Genomic DNA, 22770 nt, shown 5'->3' with positions numbered 1-22770 from the left:
AAAGTACTCATTGTTGAATTCAAATGAATTTAGTTTTAAGACGAGGGCCGCTAACCTCGCAACTACATGGCAGTCTGGGGTATCTGGCTGTTTATGGAGCGCATACATGCTGGTTAGTGCGGCTATCCCTTCGTCATGGGGGATGTTAGTGTAAAGGGAAGATACGTCAAGGGTTACTAGGTACGAGTCCTTTGGTACACGAAGATCCGAAATAACTTTGAGGAAATCCGTGGTGTCTTTTATGTACGAGTACAGGACGCTGGGAATGTGCCTTATTAGTTTGTCCACAAACCCCAATATGGTTTCGGTGATTGTGCCGATGCCGGATATGATTGGGCGCCCTGGGTTGCAAGTTTTATGGATCTTAGGAAGCATGTAAAATCGGCCCGGACGGGGTTGCACTGGTCGCATTAAACTGGGCTCACTGGAGGTTATTTTTCGCCCGTTCAAGAGATCTTTTAATACCGAAGTTAGGATTTTGGTGTGCTCAATCGTGGAGTCCTCCGCAAGGCGCTCATAAAAGTTTGAAACATCAAGTTGCCGGTGCTCTTCTCGAATGTACTCCACAGTATTCATGATTACAATCGCTCCTCCTTTATCGGCAGGCTTAATTGTTATGTCAGTTCTATTTTCCAAACCCTTCAAGCACGCTTTTTCAGACTTTGTTAAATTTTGACGTTTACCTTTGTGAATTTCATATTCCCGCATGACATCTTTTTGCACAGCGGCGATGTACAGATTCAGCCAATCGTCACGTTGAGTGCTTAGCTTCCAATCCCTGTTTGGGCGTGTCTGCGCATGTTGAACGTTAGGAGGCTTATCTAAAAAGTATTCTCTTAGTCTTAAATTTCTTGCAAAGTTATCTAGGTTTTGAAGTAAATGGAATTCATTAAAGCAGCCGGTTGTGGGGCAGAAGTTCAGCCCCTTTGAGAGTAGTTTTGTTTCATCAGGTGACAGGGCAGTACTAGATAAGTTTACGATAGCGGTGCCGCGTGGTTCTGTAGTAGGTTGGTTATTTACTATGCAAGAAAGTGGTTGAGGGTCGGGGCTATACTTTAAAGGCGAAATGTCAGGCAAAGTTGGGCTGGGAACTCTATCTCGTCTTAGTTTGCGAATTTTTGTGTCTATGAGGTAACGGTGTTTAGCTTTTTCGAACTCCGCTAAGGAGTGTTTTTCGTCTGGTGACAGGGGCCCGTTAGAGCGGATAAGAGCAAGGGTTGGGAAGTGAGCTGTATCACCTGTTTTTCGCTATGATTGATGGCAATTTTTACAAGTTCGAGAGAAGCACTTGAGAGAACGTTCTGCCATGCTAGTCGGTCGTGATTATCAAGGTTTGTTATGGAAGGCGCGTGAGAGAGCGTGATAGTTTTAGGGGTTATTCCAGATTTTAGATACACTTGAGGCGTTGATTTACGAAGATCATGTCTAATTCGTTTGTCAGAAAGTTATCTTATTTTTAGGAATGTGGCGCTGTGGAATGTAGGCACAGAAGCGGACTCCCCATTTACATAACAGTCGGTCCTAATGCGGGGAGAAGATGTGGGCGGCTGGCGTAGGGTATCGGTCGTCAATATGGAGCGGCGTTGTTGCACAGGTGTTCCGGGCGTCATGCTCTGGGCGATTGTCGGAAACTCCACGCCGATGTTTTCAGCCAGAACTCCGGGAAAGGGCACTTGAACCGCGTTCACAATGGGGGGGTGGCGGCGATCTTCGGGGTTCTCCGCTGTGGCGGCCGGGCTTGCTGCATTGATGTTCTCCTGGTTGGCATGATGATCGGTGATGCGTGGCTCACTTGAGGCGGCGTCGCGAACCGGAACTCTGTTGGTCTGGGTTGCCGGTTGGTAATGCGAGGGACTGCTGGCAGTGGTCGCTTTTGATGACCACCCGGGTGCCGTCGTTGTTGCATCCCGTATCAGAAGACCCCTCAAAGTTTGCGCCACACAGCGACTCCTTGGAAGCTGGGGTGAAGCCCGTCCGCAGCCAGGAAACGACGGGGCGGGAGTGAGTCAAACTGATAGTCCACGTAAGTCACTTTGGTTGGGCGACGACAGTAGCTCCGGATTGTTTCGTTGAATTTGCGGGCTTCCCAATTAAACCACTTCACGAAGTGGTCGTTTGGTCGGTCAAGCCGGCGGTTGGTGTGACGTGGCAACACACATGACAGGACCAACTTCTGGAGCTCCGGTCTGATTCGAAGGGTGTTGTTTACCAGTCGGCGAAGACGGCGAAGGGTGTCATTGCAGCCGTAATGCTCCAGCTCGCTTGTACCGACGTGGAACACCAGTGTTCTCACAGTTCTTGGAATACTGGGAAGCTCACTTTCTATCTCGAACGTGGTCGCTCCTCGGATGGTGATGAAGGCAGGGGCCGCTGTGTCATACGGATTGAAGTGCTGGTGGAGGTAACGAGACTGTGAATTTCCGATCACTGCAGAGGTAGGCGGATGTTTGGGGAACCTCCGCGTGAGTTGCTGCTCCGAGGGTGCGCCGGGGGCCGGTCTTGAAACAACTGGCATGCTGGCGATGGGGCCAAAGGCGTGGTGAATACAAAGTAAGAAACCTCGGTAACAGCAACAGCGGAGGGTTTATTTCGACGTTTAAACTTCGAGACAAGTCTTCTACAGGAATGATGGCTTCGGTCGCTTCTGAACAGAGCATATATGTCGAAAGTGGAAAGCGGGTTTACGTATGGCCAACGATACCCCACACAAGCATACGTGAACAACACAAACACGAAGCGGGAATCTTCCTTATTGGAAGAATGAACAAACAATGAACAAAAACTGAACAACGAAGAGAGGGACGCCAAAATAGTTGGAGAGTAAAAAAAAAAGGAAGAAAGGGAGATGAAAGAGCACTGAACAGGAATTCGAGTGGTGGCGGAAACGCGAAAAGCTCAACAGCGTCCGAAAGGGGTTTGTAGAACAAAGGAGAGACGGCAGTATATCTTCCGCCGCTAGCCGTCACTTTGCTAACGCCCAGACGCTCCGAGGGATCGCATTTCCGTTGATTGAAAGCGAGTGTGCCGCCATATGTTCGGAAAGTGCGAACAAGGCATTTTACAGCCCGTTCATGGGCCCGTTCCCGGAGCTGAAACAATTAAAGGACGTTTTGTGGTTGTGCAGAAGGAAACGGTCCGCCACCATTCCACCGTTCCCTCGCCGGACGGACGCCTTCCGAGAACGGGGCGCTAGGCCGAGTTTCCAGGTCTTTGTTAAGAGCTGCCACTTTGCAGTTCAGCGACAACCCGTGCGTCATCGGTGTCTCCCCTCCGCTGAGTGGGGGATGGGGGGGGGAAACAGCCAAACCAGAACGCAAGCTGCTCAATGGGATGGGGGGGAAAACGGAGAAAATAAACCCCGATGGTTCGGTAGCCGGGCTTAGAAGACGACTGTAGGTGCAAGGGAAGGAAAAATAGATTTGCAAGCAGTCAAAAATGTAACCAGTCCGCGGGGGCGAATAGTGATAACAGCAGCAAAGATTTGTGCGCTCGAGTAATAACGCAGACCCCAGATTTGTATTGCTTATCTTCCGGGTTATGCGCCATATCCAAATGTTTAAATCCCCAAACCAATTTCGAACACGTGCTTTGGGGAGAAGGTAAACCAAAGTTATTGCTGAAACAGCACCTACACTAAGCAACATTACTTAATTGTAAGATTGTGACGGAGATTTAGAAAAGGTTTCTAAAGTTATAACACAATATTAGAAAAGAGAGAATTAAGAAAAAAAGGATAGGAGTGAACACGAAGAGCGGAAAAGGAGAGAAGGAATAAAAATGAAAACAAAAAGGGAAAGACATCAGTAATGTGGGAAAAATCCACTGAACAAACGCTCACGTGCATGTGATTTCGAGAGTCCGGTTCCGGCTACATACACAGCGCCACTGATACGGTTAGGTAGATGACAGTGTTTTAATCGCTGCAAGTGTGCCTGGGTCCTCATTTATACTTTTTTTGATTGTATTGAATCGGTATAAGAGGTATGATTCACGTTGTTCTCGTTCCCGGTTTGACCTGAACCCCGTCTCTAAGAGCGTGACGCTTAGTTTATCGAAAGAATGATCTGGAAGGCTGAGGTGTCTGGAGAGGGGAGGGGTCGGGCGCGTTTTGGCGTGCGCTTTGTGATTATTGAACCGGAGCCTGAAAGAGGTCCCTGTTTGATCTATATATTGCATTCGACACACATTGCATTCAATCAAATAAATCACATTGAAAGTGTCGCACGTCATGTTCCCGCGAATTTTTAAAGAGTACTCTGAGTTGGAGCTTCGAGCAGTGCTTGTCGGTTGCATTGCCTTGCAGACAAGGCACCGCGGTTTCAGGCATGGCCGGCATTCATTATGCGCGGACAATGAATTTGTCCTTGCGTTCACGAGTGTGTCTTTGAGGTTCCGGGATCGTCGGTAGACGACGCCTGGAACAGACGGAAACGCCCGTTTCAGGCGTTCACTTTGTTCGAGAATGTTGTAGTGCCGCTTCAAGATGTTTTTTACGTTAGGAAACTCGGTGCTGTACGTTAAGCATAGGTCTGTTCGCTGTAAGTCGCGTTGTGGGGGACGGTTCGCAATTAGGTTTACGCGGTTGAGTGCTTCAGCCTTTTTTATGGCGTCATCAGTTACACGCGCTGGGTACCCCTGCCCCTCCAGCATGGTTTTTAAACCATTAAAAAAAGCTTCCTAGGAGTCGCTGTGATGGCGCAAAGTTTGAGGGGTCTTCTGATACGGGATGCAACAACGACGGCACCCGGGTGGTCATCAAAAGCGCCCACTGCCAGCAGTCCCTCGCATTACCAACCGGCAACAAAGACCAACAGAGTTGCGGTTCGCGACGCCGCGTCAAGTGAGCCACGCATCACCGATCATCATGCCAACCAGGAGAACATCAATGCAGCAAGCCCGGCCGCCACAGCGGAGAACTCCGAATACTGCCACCACCCCCCTATTGTGAACACGGTTCAAGTGCCCTTTCCCGGAGTTCTTCCTGAAAACATCGACGTTGAGTTTCCGACAATCGCCCAGAGCATGACGCCCGGAACACCTGTGCAACAACGCGCTCCATATTGACGACCGATAACCTACGCCAGCCGCCCACACCTGCTCCCCGCATTAGGACCGACTGTAATGTACATGGTGAGTCCGGTTCTGTGCCTACATTTCACAGCGCCACGTTCCTAAAATAGAAAAACATTCTGACAAACGAATTAGACATGATCTTCATAAATCAACGCTTCAAGTGTACCTAAAAGCTGGAGTAACCCCTAAAGGTATCACGCTCTCTCACGCGCCTTCCATAACGAACCTTGATCATCACGACCGACTAGCATGGCAGAACGTTCTCTCAAGTGCTTCTCTCGAACTTGTAAAAATTGCCATCAATCATAGCGAAAAACAGGTGAAACAGCTATCTGCCCAAACCATGGCTTTATCCTTTCAACGGGCCCCTGTCACCAGACGAAATAAACTCCTTAGCGGAGTTCGAAAAAGCTAAACACCGTGACCTCATAGACACAAAAATTCGCAAACTAAGACGAGATAGAGTTCCCAACCAAACTTTCCCTGACATTTCGCCTTTCAACTATAGCCCTGACCCTCAACCACTTTCTAGCATAGTGAATAACCAACCTACTACAGAACCACGCGGCACCGCTATCGTAAACTCATCTAGTACTGCCCTGTCACCTGATGGAACAAAACTACTCTCGAAGGGGCTGAACTTCTGCCCCACAACAGGCTGCTTTAATGAATTCCAGTTACTTCAAGACCTAGATAACTTTGAAAGAAATTTAAGATTAAGAGAATACTTTTTAGATAAGCCTCCTAACGTTCAAGATGCGCAGACACGCCCAAACAGGGATTGGACGCCAAGCACTCAACGTGACGATTGCCTGAATCTGTACATCGCCGCTGTGCAAAAAGATGTCATGCGGGAATATGAAATTCACAAAGGTAAACGTCAAAATTTAACAAAGTCTGAAAAATCGAGCTTGAAGGGTTTGGAAAATAGAACCGACATAACAATTAACCCTGCCGATAAAGGAGGAGCGATTGTAATCATGAATACTGTGGATTACATTCGAGAAGGGCACCGGCAACTTGGTGATTCAAACTTTTATGAGCGCCTTGCGGAGGACCCCACGATTAAGCACACCAAAATCGTAACTTCGGTATTAAAAGATCTCTTGGACGGGCGAAAAATGACCTCCAGTGAGCACAGTTTAATGCGACCAGTGCAACCCCGTCCGGGCCGATCTTACATGTTTCCTAAGATCCATAAAACTGGCAACCCAGGGCGCCCAATCATATCCGGCATTGGCACAATCACCGAACCCATATCGGGGTTTGTGGACAAACTAATAAGGCACATTCCCAGCGTCCTGGACTCGTACATAAAAGACACCACGGATTTCCTCAAAGTTATTTCGGATCTTCGTGTACCAAAGGACTCGTACCTAGTAACCGTTGACGTATCTTCCCTTTACACTAACATCCCCCATGACGAAGGGATAGCCGCACTAACCAGCATGTATGCGCTCCATAAACAGCCAGATACCCCAGACTGCCATGTAGTTGCGAGGTTAGCGGCCCTCGTCTTAAAACTAAATTCATTTGAATTTAACAATGAGTACTTTCGGCAAGTTAGTGGAACCGACATGGGAACCAAGATGGCACCAAGCTACGGCAATCTGTTTATGGGGAAGTTAGAAGCAACATACCTGTCTGAATCCCACTTAAAACCCCTCCTGTACAAAAGGTACATTGACGATATCTTTTTTTTTTGGACCTACAATGAGGATGAGCTCCTCCACTTCATCGACTGTTACCATTCTGCACACCCGAACATCAATTTTACTCACACCTACTCTCAAGAGAGCATAAAATTCCTGGATGTGACCGTGACAATTGAAGACGGTGAACTCACGACAAAGCTGTATCGGAAGCCAACAGATCGCCAGCAATATCTACATTACCAAAGCGATCACCCACGTCACTGTAAGAATAGCATTCCTTATAGCCAGGCCCACCGTTTCAAACGAATCTGCTCAAAATCGGAAGATTTCACTACCAACGCCAAAAATTTAAAAACCATGCTGGAGGGGCAGGGGTTCCCAGCGCTTGTAACTGATGACGCCATAAAAAAGGCCGAAGCACTCAACCGCGTGGACCTAATTGCGAACCGTCCCCCACAACGCGACTTACAACGAACAGACCTATGCTTAACGTACAGCACCAACTTTCCTAACGTAAAAAACATCTTGAAGCGGCACTACAACATTCTCGAACAAAGTGAACGCCTCAAACGGGCGTTTCCGTCTGTTCCAGGCGTCGTCTACCGACGATCCCAGAACCTCAAAGACACACTCGTGAACGCAAGGACAAATTCATTGTCCGCGCATAATGAATGCCGGCCATGCCTGAAACCGCGGTGCCTTGTCTGCAAGGCAATGCAACAGACAAGCACTGCTCAAAGCTCCAACTCAGAGTAGTCTTTAAAAACTCGCGGGTACATTACGTGCGACACTCAAATGTGATTTATTTGATTGAATGCAATGTCTGTCGAATGCAATATATAGGGCAAACAGGGACCTCTTTCAGGCTCCGGTTCAATATTCACAAAGCGCACGCCAAAACGCGCCCGACCCTGCCCCTCTCCAGACACCTCAGCCTTCCAGATCATTCTTTCGATAAACTAAGCGTCACGCTCTTACAGACGGGGTTCAGGTCAAACCGGGAACGAGAACAACGTGAATCATACCTCATATACCTATTCAATACAATCAAAAAAGGTATAAATGAGGACCCAGGCACACTTGCAGCGATTAAAACATTGTCATCTACCTAACCGTATCAGTGGCGCTCTGTATGTAGCCGGAACCGGACTCTCGAAATCACGTGCACGTGAGCGTTTGTTCAGTGGATTTTTCCCACATTACCGATGTCTTTCCGTTTTTGTTTTCATTTTTATTCCTTCTCTACTTTTCCGCTCTTCGTGTTCACTCTTATCCTTTTTTTTTTCTTAATTCTCTCTTTTATAATATTGTGTAATAACTTTGGAAACCTTTTCTAAATCTCCGTCACAATCTTGCAATTAAGTAATGTTGCTTAGTGTCGGTGCTGTTTCAGCAATAACTTCGGTTTACCTTCTCCCCAAAATACGTGTTCGAAAATTGGTTGGTGGATTTAAACATTTGGATATGGCGCATAACCCGGAAGATAAGCAATACAATTCTGTTGTCTGCGTTATTACTCGAGCGCTCGTATCTTTGCCGCTGTTATCTCTATTCGCCCCCGTGGACTGGTTACATTTTTACTGCTTACAAATCTATTTTTCCCTCCCTTGCACCTACAGTCGTCTTCTAAGCCCGGCTACCGAACCATCGGGGTTTATTTTCTCCGTTTTCCCCCCCATCCCGTTGAGCAGCTTGCGTTCTGGTTTGGCTGTTTCCCCCCCATCCCCCACTCAGCGGAGGGGAGACACCGACGACGCACGGGTTGTCGCTGAACGGCAAAATGGCAGCTCTTAACAAAGACCTGAAAACTCGACCTTGCGCCCCGTTCTCGGAAGGCGTCCGTCCGGCGAGGGAACGGTGGAATGGTGGTGGACTGTTTCCTTCTGCACGACCACAAAACGTCCTTTAATTGTCTCAGCTCCGGGAACGGGCCCATAAACGGGCTGTAAAATGCCTTGTTCGCACTTTCCGAACATATGGCGGGACACTCGCTTTCAATCAACGTAAACGCGATCCCTCGGAGCGTCTGGGCGTTGGCATAGTGACGGCGAGCGGAGGAAGATACATTGCCTTCTCTCCTTTGTTCTACAACCCCACTTTCGGACGCTGTTGAGCTTTTCGCGTTTCCGCCACCACTCGAATTCCTGTTCAGTGCTCTTTCATCTCCCTTTCTTCCTTTTTTTTTGCTCTCCAACTATTTTGACGTCTCTCTCTTCGTTGTTCAGCTTTTGTTCATTTTTTGTTCATTCTTCCAATAAAGAAGATTCCCGCTTCGTGTTTGTGTTGTTCACGTATGCTTGTGTGTGGTATCGTTGGCCATTCGTAAACATGCTTTCCACTTTCGACATATATGCTCTCTTCCGAAGCGACCGAAGCCATAATTCCTGTAGAAGACTTGTCTCGAAGTCGAAACGTCGAAATAAACCCTCCGCTGTTGCTGTTATCGAGGTTTCTTACTTTGTATATACATAAATATATATATATATATATATATATATATATATATATATATATATATATATATATATAAATATATATATATATATATATATATATATATATATATATATATATATATATATATATATATATATATATATATATATATATATATATATATATATATATATATATATATATATATATATATATATATATATATATATATATATATATATATATATATATATATATATATATATATATATATATATATACATATATATATATATATATATATATATCTCAGCAAAATCAGGTAACTTTATTCTGATGAAGGCAAGTCCCGTTGCCTCTACGTAAGTAAACCTTGTTTGTTATTGTTCTTGCTGTGTATCCGACTCTTTACTTATACTATATATATATATAAATATATATATATATATATATATATATATATATATAAAGCGAGGGCGTCTGTTCTGGAAGTCTTGGTGTCACAGGGAGCTTACAAGGGTTTAACCCTGGGTGAAAACTCTCGACATGTCGTAGACACTCAAGTCACGGCACGGGGATTAAGAAAAAAATGTTTCCTTCACCACGAGAATCAGAGTGGCGCTGGCTACCACCCCCAAGCACAGAAAAAAATTACATTGACATAACTACCGCAGAAAGCGGGGGGGAAAATCGCCCTGCCGGTAGCGTAGTGGTTATCGCACAAGACCGGTATTCGAGAGGTCATGGGTTCGGATCCCGTTTGGCTGGCATTTTTTCTCCGCTTTTTTTTTCTTTCCGAATTCTGTATCACTTTCAATGACCTACCAAAACTTCCCCTTTGCTTTCCGAGGTTTTCTTGACTGCCAACACTTATTTCTGTATATATATATATATATATATATATATATATATATATATATATATATATATAGAGAGAGAGAGAGAGAGAGAGAGAGAGTAGTAGGAAGACAGGGGCTCGGTGAAATTAGAGAGAAAATGAGGGTTCGTGGTCAAGAACACCTCGGAAAGCAAAGGGAAGATTGTGGTGGGTCACAGGCACAGATTAACATTTTTTGAGTCAGAGAGAATTTCGTGAAAAAATGCCCCCCGGGTAGGATCCGAACCCATGACGTCGAGAATACCGGTCTTGTGCGATAACCACTACGGTACTGGTGGGGTTGTTTCCCCACCACTTTCTCGGGTTAAGCTATTTTTTGTTTCTGGCACTTGGGGGTGGTAGCCAGCGCCACTCGGTCTACTCGGGGTGAAGGGCACCTTCTTTTAAAATCCCGGGCCGTGACTTGAGTGTCTGTGACATGTCCAGAGTAGTCTACCAGCGTTAAACCCTCTTAAGCTATTTTTGGCACCAAAACTGCCAGAACAGAGGCCCTCGATAAGCATGCAGCAAACGCATCGGAAATGGGAAATTGGGGGCTAGGTGAAATAAGACGGAAAATATGGGTTGGCAGTGAAGAAAACCTCGGAAACAAAGGGGAAGTTCTGGTGGGTCATAAAAACAGATGAATAATTTTTTGAGTTTTTGTTATATCATTGTTATATCCAGTCTGGAACACGGTGGGTCACTCGCTCTGTTCCTTCTACCCATCCGAACCCATCGCCACTCTCATCTGTGTATAACCATCTTCATCCCCGCGCTTTTCCGTCTTTCCGTGGCCTGTGCTCGCAGCCTAATTAAAAGTGGTACTTTATTATCTCGGAGCTCTGTAACTCAAGTGTTGGAGGGTGCGCTCGATTCCTCCGTCTACCTCTCTCGGTTGCACCACTGGTGCTTCGATCTGTCCGGCGACTGCCGGTTGCAGACATCCCCAGGCAGCACCAAAGCAGCCGTGGTGCTTCCAACGCAGCAGCTCCTGCTCAGCCTGCCTTCACTATAACCACTCCCCAGCGTGATCCTCCGGGCATCGCTGGCCTACGGAGCGATGATGCGGAAGACTGGCTCGACCACTTCAATCGAGCGAGTTCGTTCAAGTGGTGGAATGACATGTTCAAACTCCACAACGTTGCTTTTCCCCTACCCAAAGTAGTGAAGACTTGGTTCTTCAATAATAGGGACAACTTGGAGGATTGGCCGAGTTTCATCTGAGTTACGCAAGGTTTTGGTACATCACCTGTCGCTCGGCGGCCAAGAAGAAACTTGACGCTAGGGTGCAGCACATGGAAGAGACATATGCTTCCTACTTTGAGGATGTTCTGGCGCTGTGGCGTCGAGTTGATAAAGATATGCCTGCAACAGACAAAGCGTGGTACATCAAAAAAGGGGTCTCCTTTTTTGCTTTAAATGCCATGTCGATCCAAAATCCCGCTACCGTTGCTGATGTGTGAAGAATTTGTCAGCGCCTTTACCATTTTCTGACTATCCGAGTCCCACCCTATCCCTGGACCATCGGCTCCTCTGGGAGTACCGAGCTGCGTTCTTTGATTCGGGCAATCATTCGCGAGGAGTTACAGCAGTGCGATGCAGTGTGTCATTACAGCCATCCGGTCAATGACGTCCACGCGCAAGAGCTACGGGACAGAATTAGAGAGGAGCTCGCAGCCGTAAGAACTGTTTCGCAGCCCTGCAAGTCTGCTTTACTCCACGTTCCTACATACTCGGAAGCTGCTTCAAGGCAAACTGTGTCTACAGAGCACATTGCACCTTCAACTCCTCATGGCCACTTGACCGCCATTTCTACGCCTTCCGCTCCACCGTTTTTTCGTTCAACGTAGCGAGCACCGCGTCCTATAAATTACCGGCCTGTCTGCTACTACTGCAGCATCCGGCGGCACATTTCTCGCTATTGCCGTCGACGGCAGTAGACGAGCGGCACGGCTACGCCCCTTACAAGCGGGACTACTACAGCTACTCTCCTCGTCAGCATGCGTACTCACCATCTTCTCGCCGCCGATCACTGCCTCCTGACACCAGGGACCTTCCACGGGACTCCCAGCCCTATCGCCGTTGTTCCCCTTCGCCCTTCCATGGCGCTTTGTCTCCTCTTCGTACCATTTCCAATACTTCCAAACAGCACCTGGAAAACTAGATTCTGCAGTTTTTGGAGGTAAAACTGCATCACAGGGAACGTCGACAAGTCCTCTCCAACTTCCGTAAAATATGTTGGCTTTCATCGTCGAAGGAATTCGAGTGTAAGCGTTAGTTGATACCGGAGCCAGTATTTTGGTTATTCATGCTGATTTGTCTTCACGTCTCCGCAAGGTAAAGACTCCGTATGATGACCATTGCTTAGGAGCCGCTAATGGACATGAAATCACACCTTTGGGCTGTTGTACCGTGCGAGCTTTAATCGGAGAAGTCCTTCATCACATTGAGTATGCTGTTCTGTTTCCCAGCGCCCATGAACCCATTCTTGGTTTGGACTTTCTTTCTTCTGCCTCGGTTGTTATCTCCTGCCGTGAACCAGCTATCCCTATCGCCAACACAGAACCACAAAATTATCGGGACGCACCATGGCAACCACTAAAATTGAATGCTGATCACGTTTTGGCAGCTGATTACGAAGATATTCTGTCGGTCACATCACACAAAATAGTCGACGGCGACGCGGTTGTAATTCCGTGCAGTCGACGTTTGCCGCAAGGAATGGCCATTGCCACCCTTTATGTTCGGTTCGTGAGTGGGTTTGCAGTCTTGGGTGCCTGTAACTCCACGCATTTACCAATACTATTGCCACATAGAACTGCTATAGCTTCAGTTGCCGACAGCAGCCCTGCATCAGTCGTTTCCACTGGCAACGGTTCTTCGACAAAGCCCGCGTCTGCTTCGCCCGGAGATTTGTTAGCTCTTGCGACCACTGTCAGCCCAGACCTAACACCAAACACCAAATTATTGCTTGATCTTCTGTCCAGGCACTGGGCTTCGTTTGACGAGCATTCGCATGTCCTCACACAGAAAATTGCCACTGAGAATGGAATTGAAACAGATGGATCGGCTGTGATCAGACGCAGACCGTATCGCGTCTCCTCGCCTGAGCGCAAGATAATTAAAGTTGATGTTTCCGATATGCTAAAGCGCAAAGTCATTCGCTCATCTACAAGTTTATGGTCATCCCACATTATGCTGGTCGAGAAAAAAGATGGCTCTGCGCGTTTCTGCGTCGATTATCGGGTGCCTAATAAGATTACGCAAAAAGACATATATCCTATGCTCTGCATAGACGACGCTTTAGACTGTTTACAGGGGGCTAAGTACTTCTCCAGCTTGGATCTTCGATCAGGGTACTGGCAAATCCCGATGCACGAAGCGGGCAAAGAAAAGATGGCATTTAACACCCCAGATGGCCTTTATAAATTTGAAGTGATGCCGTTCGACTTTTGTAATGCCCCGGCTACATTCGAACGCATGATGGACAGTGTGCTTCGTGGCCTCAAATGAAGAACCTGTCTATGTTATCTAGACGACGTGGTAATCTTTTCGTCCACATTTTCGCAGCATCTGGAGCGCCTTGATCAGGTGCTAACATGCCTTTCTAATGCCGGCCAGCAAATCAATACTTAAAAGTGCCATTTCACTTGTAAGAGCATCAAAGTGCTGGTACATGTCGTTTGCAAGGATCGAATACGAACAGACCTGGATAAGACTGCTGCTGTTATCAGTTTTCCTCGACCACTACAACAGAAAGATTTGCAAAGCTTTCTTGGTGTCCCATCGTACTTCCGGCGTTTTATCGGCAATTTTGCAACGCTCGCTTCCCCTCTGTACAAGCTTTTACGAGTCAACGTGCCCTTCGTCTGGACGAACCAGTGCCAGAAAGCTTTTGAAGCCCTCAAGGACGCCCTTATGTCCGGTTCCATCAACGTCATTTTGACGAGACAGCACGCACTATACTGCACACTCACGTCAGCGGCTGCGGCATTGGTTCTGTTCCCTTGCAGCAAGATGCTCATCATCGTGAAAGGGTGGTCGCGTACGCCAGTCGCGCCTTGACACCAGCAGAGCAGAAGTACAGTATCACCGAGCAAGAATGCCTCGCAGTTGTTTGTTCGATTCAGAAGTTTCGTCCCTACCTATACGGCCGTGATTTTGTCTTCGTCACAGACCACCATGCCCTCTGCAGGCTATCGACAATGAAGAAATTGTCTGGGCCCCTAAGACGTTGGGTGCTGCGTCTGCAACAGTACGACTTCACCATCACGTGCATATCCGGTAAAAAGCATCTGGATGCCGATGCACTGTCGTGGTGCCCCCTATAGTTGTCGCAGCAAGCCGTGCCGCAAGCCTCCTCCGAATCCATTCAGCCGTTGTTACCCATGGCACCCCTCAACCACGATTCTGTACCCGACTTTACCGAACTGCAAACGCTACAGCGCGCGGACTCTTAGTGTCGCATTTTATTCCACCGCCTCGTAGGATGAGTCCAGCAATCCAATAGCCGCTTTCGACGTCAACTTGTACTATTTAGGGTCATAATAGAGTTCTCTTCCGCGCAAACCACCACCCTCCCGGTTAAAAATGGGTTCCTGTGGTTCCCCGTCAACTCCGCCGACGCATACTGGAGGCGCTTCACGATGATGCCACTTCTGGACATCTCGGGTTTCAGAAAACATGATTGCGTTCGGAGACAATTTTATGCGCCCGCCCTCTCTACCAGTGTAGCAGAATACGTGCGCTTGTGTGATTGGAGTCAGCACCGCAAGCGATCGACGCCACCCCCTGCTGGTTTGCTACAACGAGTTCCATGCCCCTACACTCCTTATGAAGCCGTACATATAGACTTGTACGGGCCCTTACCCCCACCAACTGATGGTTTGCGCTGGATTGTGACGGCTGTGAATCATTTCACCCGACACTCTGATACCGCTCCCCTTCAATGTGGTAGTGCTTAAGAATTCGCTGAATTTGTATCACACAGTATCATCTTGCGGCATGGGGCATCTCGGGTTCTGCTGAGTCACCGTGGCAAAACATTTCTTTCCCACGTCCTTGCGGAAGGGCTTCGGGCTGCCGACACCGTCCATAAAAACTCATATAGTTACCATTCCCAGACGAACGGTCTCACCAAACTTTTCCACCGCACTCTTTCTGACATGATCTCGATGTACATCAGCCCTGACCCCAGCAACTGGGACATCATCCTATCTTTCGTGTCATTCGCATATAATTCAGCTGTCCAGCGCACCACCGGTTACTCGCCCTTCTTTCTTGTTTACGCCCACCTCTTCACCCCTCTTTTGCTCTGGACACTGCCTTTTGTCGGCTCCGGTCCCCGCTATTTAGCCTTTTCACGACCAGTTCACCAAACGGATCGCTCACGGTCGACGTGTGGCCAGAGACCGCACCAAATCCCACCAGGTAGAACGGAAGGCCCGATACGACTCAACACACCGGTGCGTTCAATTCTCCAAAGGGAACGAGGTCCTTCTTTGTACCCCCATTCGTACTCCACGACTCTGCGAAAAGTTTCTTTGCGCTACCTGGATCCTACGTTATCATCGAACAGGTCTCCAGTGGATACTTCACGGGACAGTCGGTCACAGGGAGCTAAACTAGCGCATGTTTCATTGTTAAAACCATTCACCCGTCGCTAACTCTAAACCTGTAGGGCCGGGCGTCCGCCTTCGGAAGCGGGGGGAAATGTGTGGGCATTGGGAGTGTACTGCTGTGGTATTTAGGCGTGGAAGCGACATGATTATTGTTATATCTAGTGTGAAACACGGCGGGTCAATCCCTCTGTTCCTTCTACCCGTCCAAACCCATCGCCACTGTCATCTTGTATAACCATCTTCATACCCGGGCTGTTCCTTCTTTCGGTGGCCTGTTATCGGCAGCCTAATTAAAAGTGGTCCTTTAGCATCTCGGTGCTCTGCCTCTCACTGCATTTATATATATATATATATTGTAGCGTACAGGGAATGCGTGCTCCGGGTGGTAGGTGTTTTTAATGAGGCACAAAAGACCAAACGGCTACAGCCAAGGGTCTAACCTAAAGCTCGAGAACCGAGGGACCGGGCCCAGCGCGCGATCCGAAGACGAAGATTCCGTTCCTTCGTCCTCGTCGTCGACCGTTGCGTGTGCCCTTTCTTATACAACACGTGACATTTACCTCCCCCCCAGGGGAAGCATCGTCCCGATGCTCGCATGAAGTTGTGGTGAAACAGCGATCCAGTATGGGCGTGTCACGTTTTTGCGAAGTAAGGCTTCATGCGGACGATGTGGACCACTTCCGACCGGCGTTGGCGACGCCGGGATGGAACACCGTCTTCCGGAATCACTGCGTACGTGACGTCACTCAGTTGTTTCAGAACTCTGTAGGGTCCAAAATAGCGTTTCAGAAGTTTTTCGCTTAGCCCTCGACGTCGGATGGGGGTCCACACCCATACATAGTCGCCAGGCTCGAAGGAAGCGTGCCTGTGACGAGCGTTGTAAAGAGAGGAATCCTGCACCTGCTGTTTTCTGATGCGATACCGAGCGAGCTGCCGCGCCTCTTCGGCGCGCTGCGCGATCGCTTGCGCAGTCTCGTCGGCATTTCCGTGGTCGTGTGGGAGCATGGCATCCAGCATCGTTGTTGCCTCGCGTCCGTACAGGAGAGCGAATGGCGTCATGCGCGTGGTTTCTTGCCGAGCCGTGTTGTAGGCAAACGTCACGTATGCGAGAATTGCGTCCCAATTTTTGTGTTCTAAGTCGACGTACATGCTTAGCATGTCTGCAGTGGTTTTGTTCAAGCGCTCGGTCAGGCCGTTCGTCTGTGGGTGGTAGGCCGTAGATTTTCGGTGTGAAGTACCGGTGAGATCCATGATGGCGCGTACCAACGCCGAGTTGAATGCGGTTCCCCTGTCCGTGATCAAAATTTCTGGTGCTCCATGGCGCAGAACAATGTTGTCCATGTAGAATTGAGCCACGTCGAGCGCAGTGCAACGCTGAAGAGCTTTTGTTTCGGCGTATCTGGTAAGGTAATCGGTCGCGACGATTATCCACTTATTTCCCGAAGAGGAGGTTGGGAAGGGGCCCAAAAAGTCCATGCCGATCTGTTGGAAAGGTGTTTTCGGTATTTGTACAGGTTGCAGTAAACCAGCTGGGCGTCCAGGCGGTGTTTTCCGTCGCTGACATTCGCGGCAGGTGCGAATGTAGTGTTTCACTGTCGCAGGAAGCTTCGGCCAGTAGTAGTTCTGCTTGATTCGGGAAGTTGTACGCGCGTAACCAAGGTGACCCGCAGTCGGCCCGTCATGACAGGCCTGTAGTATGTCGCGGCGAAGACACGCAGGGACTACTAAAAGGTAGGCTCTGCCATTTGGACCAAAGTTGCGTTTATAAAGGATATTGTTCCGTAAACAAAAGAACTTTAGGCCGCGTGCGAAGAGCTTGGGCTTCCGTGTAGAGCGGCCTTCCAAAAAGTCCACAAGTGGTTGCAGCTCGGTGTCTTGCCTCTGTTGTTTACACAACGTGTGGGCGTCGATTGCTCCCAGAAAAGCCGTGTCGTCTTCATCTTCAGTGCCGGGGCGCTCGACCGGGGCTCGGGACAGGCAGTCTGCATCAGAATGATGTTTTCCTGACTTATAGACTACCGTCAGATCAAACTCCTGAAGTCGCAGGCTCCAGCGGGCTAGGCGACCAGTGGGGTTTTTTAAATTGGCCAACCAACAAAGTGAGTGGTGGTCGCTCACTACCTTGAAGGGACGGCCGTAAAGGTACGGGCGGAATTTCAAGACCGCCCATACAACAGCCAGACATTCCTTCTCGGTGGCCGAATAGTTGGTCTCCGCACGGGACAATGTCCTGCTTGCATACGCAACAACTCTTTCAGCACCGTCTTGCCATTGGGTAAGAACGGCGCCTAGACCTACGTTGCTGGCATCAGTATGAATGGTGGTCGCAGCGTCCTCATCAAAATGGGCGAGTACAGGTGGCTCTTGCAAACGCCGGCGCAGGTCCTCGAAAGAATCGTGCTGCTCATTGGTCCATACGAAGGCGACGTCGTTACGGGTAAGGCAGGTTAGTGGAGCCGCGATGTGTGCGAAATTTTCAATGAAGCGCCGGTAATAAGAACACAGGCCTAGAAATCGCCGCAGGGCCCTTTTGTCCTTGGGCGTCGGGAAATTGGAGATAGCGGCTACCTTTTCAGGGTCGGGTGTGACGCCGGCGTTACTGACAACGTGGCCGAGGAAACGGAGCTCCTCATAACCAAAATGACACTTTTCCGCTTTCAAGGTAAGACCGGCGGCTCGTACGGCACGAAGGACTGAAGATAGTCGTTTCACGTGTTCTTCAAATGTTGACGAGAAAACGATGACATCATCCAGGTACACGAGGCATGTCTGCCACTTGAGGCCGGACAAGACAGTGTCCATCATTCTCTGGAATGTTGCCGGCGCCGAACACAAACCAAAGGGCAGGACCTTAAACTCGAAAAGACCATCCGGTGTTATGAAGGCGGTCTTCTCGCGGTCGCGCTCATCTACCTCGATCTGCCAATACCCGCTCTTTAAATCCATGGAGGAAAAGTAACGGGCGTGGCGAAGCCGGTCTAGAGAGTGGTCGATTCGGGGCAACGGATAGACGTCTTTTTTGGTCACTTGGTTTAGCTTCCTGTAATCTACGCAAAACCGTAAAGTGCCATCCTTCTTTTTAACCAAAACGACGGGCGACGCCCACGGACTTCGAGATGGCTGAATGACATCGTCTTGCAACATTTGTTCCACTTGGCTACGAATTGCTTCACGTTCCTTGGTAGACACACGATAGGGATTTTGGCGAAGAGGTCTTACTGCGTCATCAGTGATGATACGATGCTTTGTGAGTGGCGTCTGTCGGACCGCAGATGTCGAAGAGAAGCAATCCATAAACTTCATGAGCAGTTCGCGGAGTTCTTGGCGCTGCGTGAACGGCAAGCTGGGGTTGACATCAATCGCGGGAGCGAGACTGCTCTCGCCAGGCGGGGTGCCTTGTAAGGCGAAGCAGTCTTCGTCACCGCCAGGAATGTCCTCGAAAAAGGCGACTGCAGTATGTTTGGCGACGTGTTGGTGCTCATTACTGAAATTTGTCAGCAATAACTCCGCTTTGCCGTCGACTAAGTGCACGACACCTCGGGCAACTGCAACGCCGCGACTGAATAAAAGCGCATCGACACGTTCTGCGATGCCGTCTACAGTGCTTCGCACGTCGCAGTTGACGGATACGAGCATGCAGGAGCGCGGCGGTATGTTGACGTCGTCGTCGATAACCCGCAACGATGAGCGACATTCTTCGCTTTCCGGCAGGCGGGGGCTCGGCGATAAGGTGATTAAGCGCTCGCCCACATCGATGACAGCGTTATATTCTCTTAAAAAGTCCATTCCTAAAATGAGCTCCCGGCAGCACTCTGCTAGGACCACGAAAGTGCCGACAAAAGTAGCATCTCCTATGCTGATCCTGCCAGTGCACTTCCCCACCGGCGTCATTAAGTGGCCCCCAGCAGTGCGAATTTGAATCTTAGGCCATGGCGTCTTAACCTTTTTCAACCGATCAGCGATGGTCAGGCTAATGATCGAGTAATCCGCTCCGGTATCAACAAGGGAAACAACTTCATGTCCATCCAAAGATACGACGAGATCGGCGCTTCCACCATCGGCGATAGTCACTCTCGTCGTCGTGTTTTCCTTCGGCGGCTTCGCATGATTTCGAAGGTCTTGCGGGGTTATGCTATCAGCAACCCTGCCTCCCGGAGTTGCTGCTTCTAGTTTCCCCGCCTAGGGCTTGGGGATCTTCTCCTCGGCATATCTGTAGCGTCGCGGCGGCTAAGTGGAGCGTCGTTCCCTGGGGACGGTGATCGATATCGGCGGGACGGCGAGGGCGAGGCATTTCGGCGACCAGCGAGGAAGTCTTCGATTGCAGCAGGTCTTTGCCCGAAGCGAGGCCGGGAAGCAGCAGGAGAAAATCCGGGAAGGCCAACCTCGCGGTACGGGCAACGGCGGTAAACATGGCCTGCTTCGCCACAGTGGTAGCATAGGGGCCGGTTGTCACTGGTACGCCAGAGGTCAGTCTTCCGCACTTGTCCTCGGAATGAATTTCCCGACGGCCAGGGGCGTGTACCGGCGGCCGCTGCCTGGGGACAGACGTCGGCTTGAGGCATACAGTTGGGCGCTGGGGCGCTCGCAGGAGGCGGTTGGCGACGCACTGCCGACGCATAGCCTGCTTGGAGCGGCTGTGGCTGTTCCGGGGCTGCAAACGTTAAGGCCTGCCTGATTTCTTGGCGCACGATGTCGACGACTGATGCAGACGCCGGCCCGGGAGGAACGAGTACGTGCAGCTGCAACTCCTCCCGAACGATAGATCGGACCAGCTGCCGCAGTGATCCATCGGTGGACGCAGCCGTCACCACAGTGCCAGTTGGGCTGGAGGATCTGCCGGCCCCACGGTCGTACTGTCGGCACCGCTCCTGCAGGGCTCGCTCGATGGCTGTCGCCTCTTTGATGAAATCCTTTACAGTACGAGGAGGATTTCGCACGAGGCCAGAGAACAGCTGCTCTTTTACACCGTGCATTAGGTGTCGCAGCTTTTTCGGCTCGGACATATCGGGGTCGGCTCTCCGAAATAGGCGAGCCATGTCCTCCGCGAACATTGCGATCGTTTCGTTGGTCTTTTGAATGCGGGATTCCAGAAGTCGCTGGGCGAGCTCTCGGCGGTCTGTGCAGGCAAACGACTCTAGAAGCTCCCGCCGAAATTCGTCCCACGTCGACAATTCACCTCTCGCCTCTCGGTTTTCGTACCAGGTCCTGGCGCCGTCATCCAGCGAGTAGTACACATGCCCAAGTTTTTGTTGAGGGTTCCACTGGTTGAACGACGCGACACGCTCAAACTGCTCCAGCCAGTCCTCGACGTCTTCGAACGCTTCACCACGGAAGACGGCAGGAGTGCGCGGCTGGTGAAGCGTTACCTGAGAGGCAACTGGTTGCGTCATTACTTGCGGTTGAACCACTTGGCGTCTCGGCGCGTCGCTGGAAAGGAGGCCGTACTCAGGAGACAGGCCGAGTTGGCGGCGGCTAATCCGATGAACCGGGGTGTCAACAAAGCGTGGCCGTACCGGGCTCCCAGGAGGGGTCCTGGACATCAGGTGGTTGTACCCAGCTCCTCCACCAGTGTAGCGTACAGGGAATGCGTGCTCCGGGTGGTAGGGGTTTTTAATGAGGCACAAAAGACCAAACGGCTACAGCCAAGGGTCTAACCTAAAGCTCGAGAACCGAGGGACCGGGCCCAGCGCGCGATCCGAAGACGAAGATTCCGTTTCTTCTTCCTCGTCGTCGACCGTTGCGTGTGCCCTTTCTTATACAACACGTGACAATATATATATATATTTATATATATATATATATATGTATATTTATATATATATATATATATATATATATATATATATATAATATATATATATATATATATATATATATATATATATATATATATATATATATATATATATATATATATATATATATATATATATATATATATATATATATATATATATAGTAAGGAAATGAGGGGCTCGTTGAGGAAATACCGAAAGATAGGTCAGCAGTCTACAACACCAAAGGAGGCATAGGGGTGTGGTTAGGCTCTTTCCTTTTTCACTACGGTTAATGTAGTAAACATGTTTTTAAATATACAGAAGAAAGAAAGCAAGAAAAACACGCGCCCAGAGTGGGGACCGAACCCACGCCTTTCGATTACATGTCGAATGCCTTACCAATTGGGCTATCTGGGCGACTGTGTTCTCCTTAACTTTCTGGGCTATTTATATTTACTAGAAGTGTATCTGACGCTTGAGGGTGGTAGCCAGCGCCACTCTGACTACACGGGGAGAAGGAGACCTTCTTTTCAACCCCCGGGGCGTGACTCGAATGTCTACAGCCTGTCATGAGCGGGTAACTGGCGGGAAGCCCTCTTATGCTACCTAGGCATCAAGGCTGCCAGAACCGAGACCCCCGCTATGCTTTTGCAGAATAATATAGTAAGGAAATGAGGGGCTCGTTGAGGAAATAGAGAAAGATAGGTCAGCAGTCTACAACGCCAAAGGAGGCATAGGGGTGTGGTTAGGCTCTTTTCTTTTTCACTACGGGTAATGAAGTAAACATTTTTTTTAAATATACAGAAGAAAGAAATAAAGAAAAACACGCGCCCAGAGTGGGGACCGAACCCACGCCTTTCGATTACATGTCGAATGCCTTACCAATTCGGCTATCTGGGCGACTGTGTTCTCCTTAACTTTCTGGGCTATTTATATTTACTAGAAGTGTATCTGACGCTTGAGGGTTGTAGCCAGCGCCACTCTGACTACACGGGGAGAAGGGGACCTTCTTTTCAACCCCCGGGGCGTGACTCGAACGTCTACAGCCTGTCATGAGCGGGTAACTGGCGGGAAGCCCTCTTATGCTACCTAGGCATCAAGGCTGCCAGAACCGAGACCCCCGCTATGCTTTTGCAGAATAATATAGTAAGGAAATGAGGGGCTCGTTGAGGAAATACAGAAAGATAGGTCAGCAGTCTACAACGCCAAAGGAGGCATAGGGGTGTGGTTAGGCTCTTTTCTTTTTCACTACGGTTAATGAAGTAAACATTTTTTTAAATATACAGAAGAAAGAAAGAAAGAAAAACATGCGCCCAGAGTGGGGACCG

The 22770-nt window shown here is 49.2% G+C and overlaps 1 non-coding gene across 1 annotated transcript; it reads right to left on the bottom strand.

Annotated features, from left to right (window-relative positions):
- Window positions 1-22270: 22270 nt before the first annotated feature.
- On the bottom strand, window positions 22271-22342 carry Trnat-ugu (transfer RNA threonine (anticodon UGU)). The gene has a single exon. It is a non-coding gene; the product is annotated as a tRNA-Thr (tRNA).
- Window positions 22343-22770: the final 428 nt, after the last annotated feature.

Source organism: Haemaphysalis longicornis, unplaced genomic scaffold, assembly GCF_048455015.1.
Source record: "Haemaphysalis longicornis isolate Haplotype H1 unplaced genomic scaffold, Haemaphysalis longicornis Haplotype H1 scaffold_8, whole genome shotgun sequence".
NCBI classification, from domain to species: Eukaryota; Metazoa; Arthropoda; class Arachnida; order Ixodida; family Ixodidae; genus Haemaphysalis; species Haemaphysalis longicornis.
Note: the sequence above shows the minus strand (reverse complement) of the source record. Positions and strands in the feature narration are given on the sequence as shown.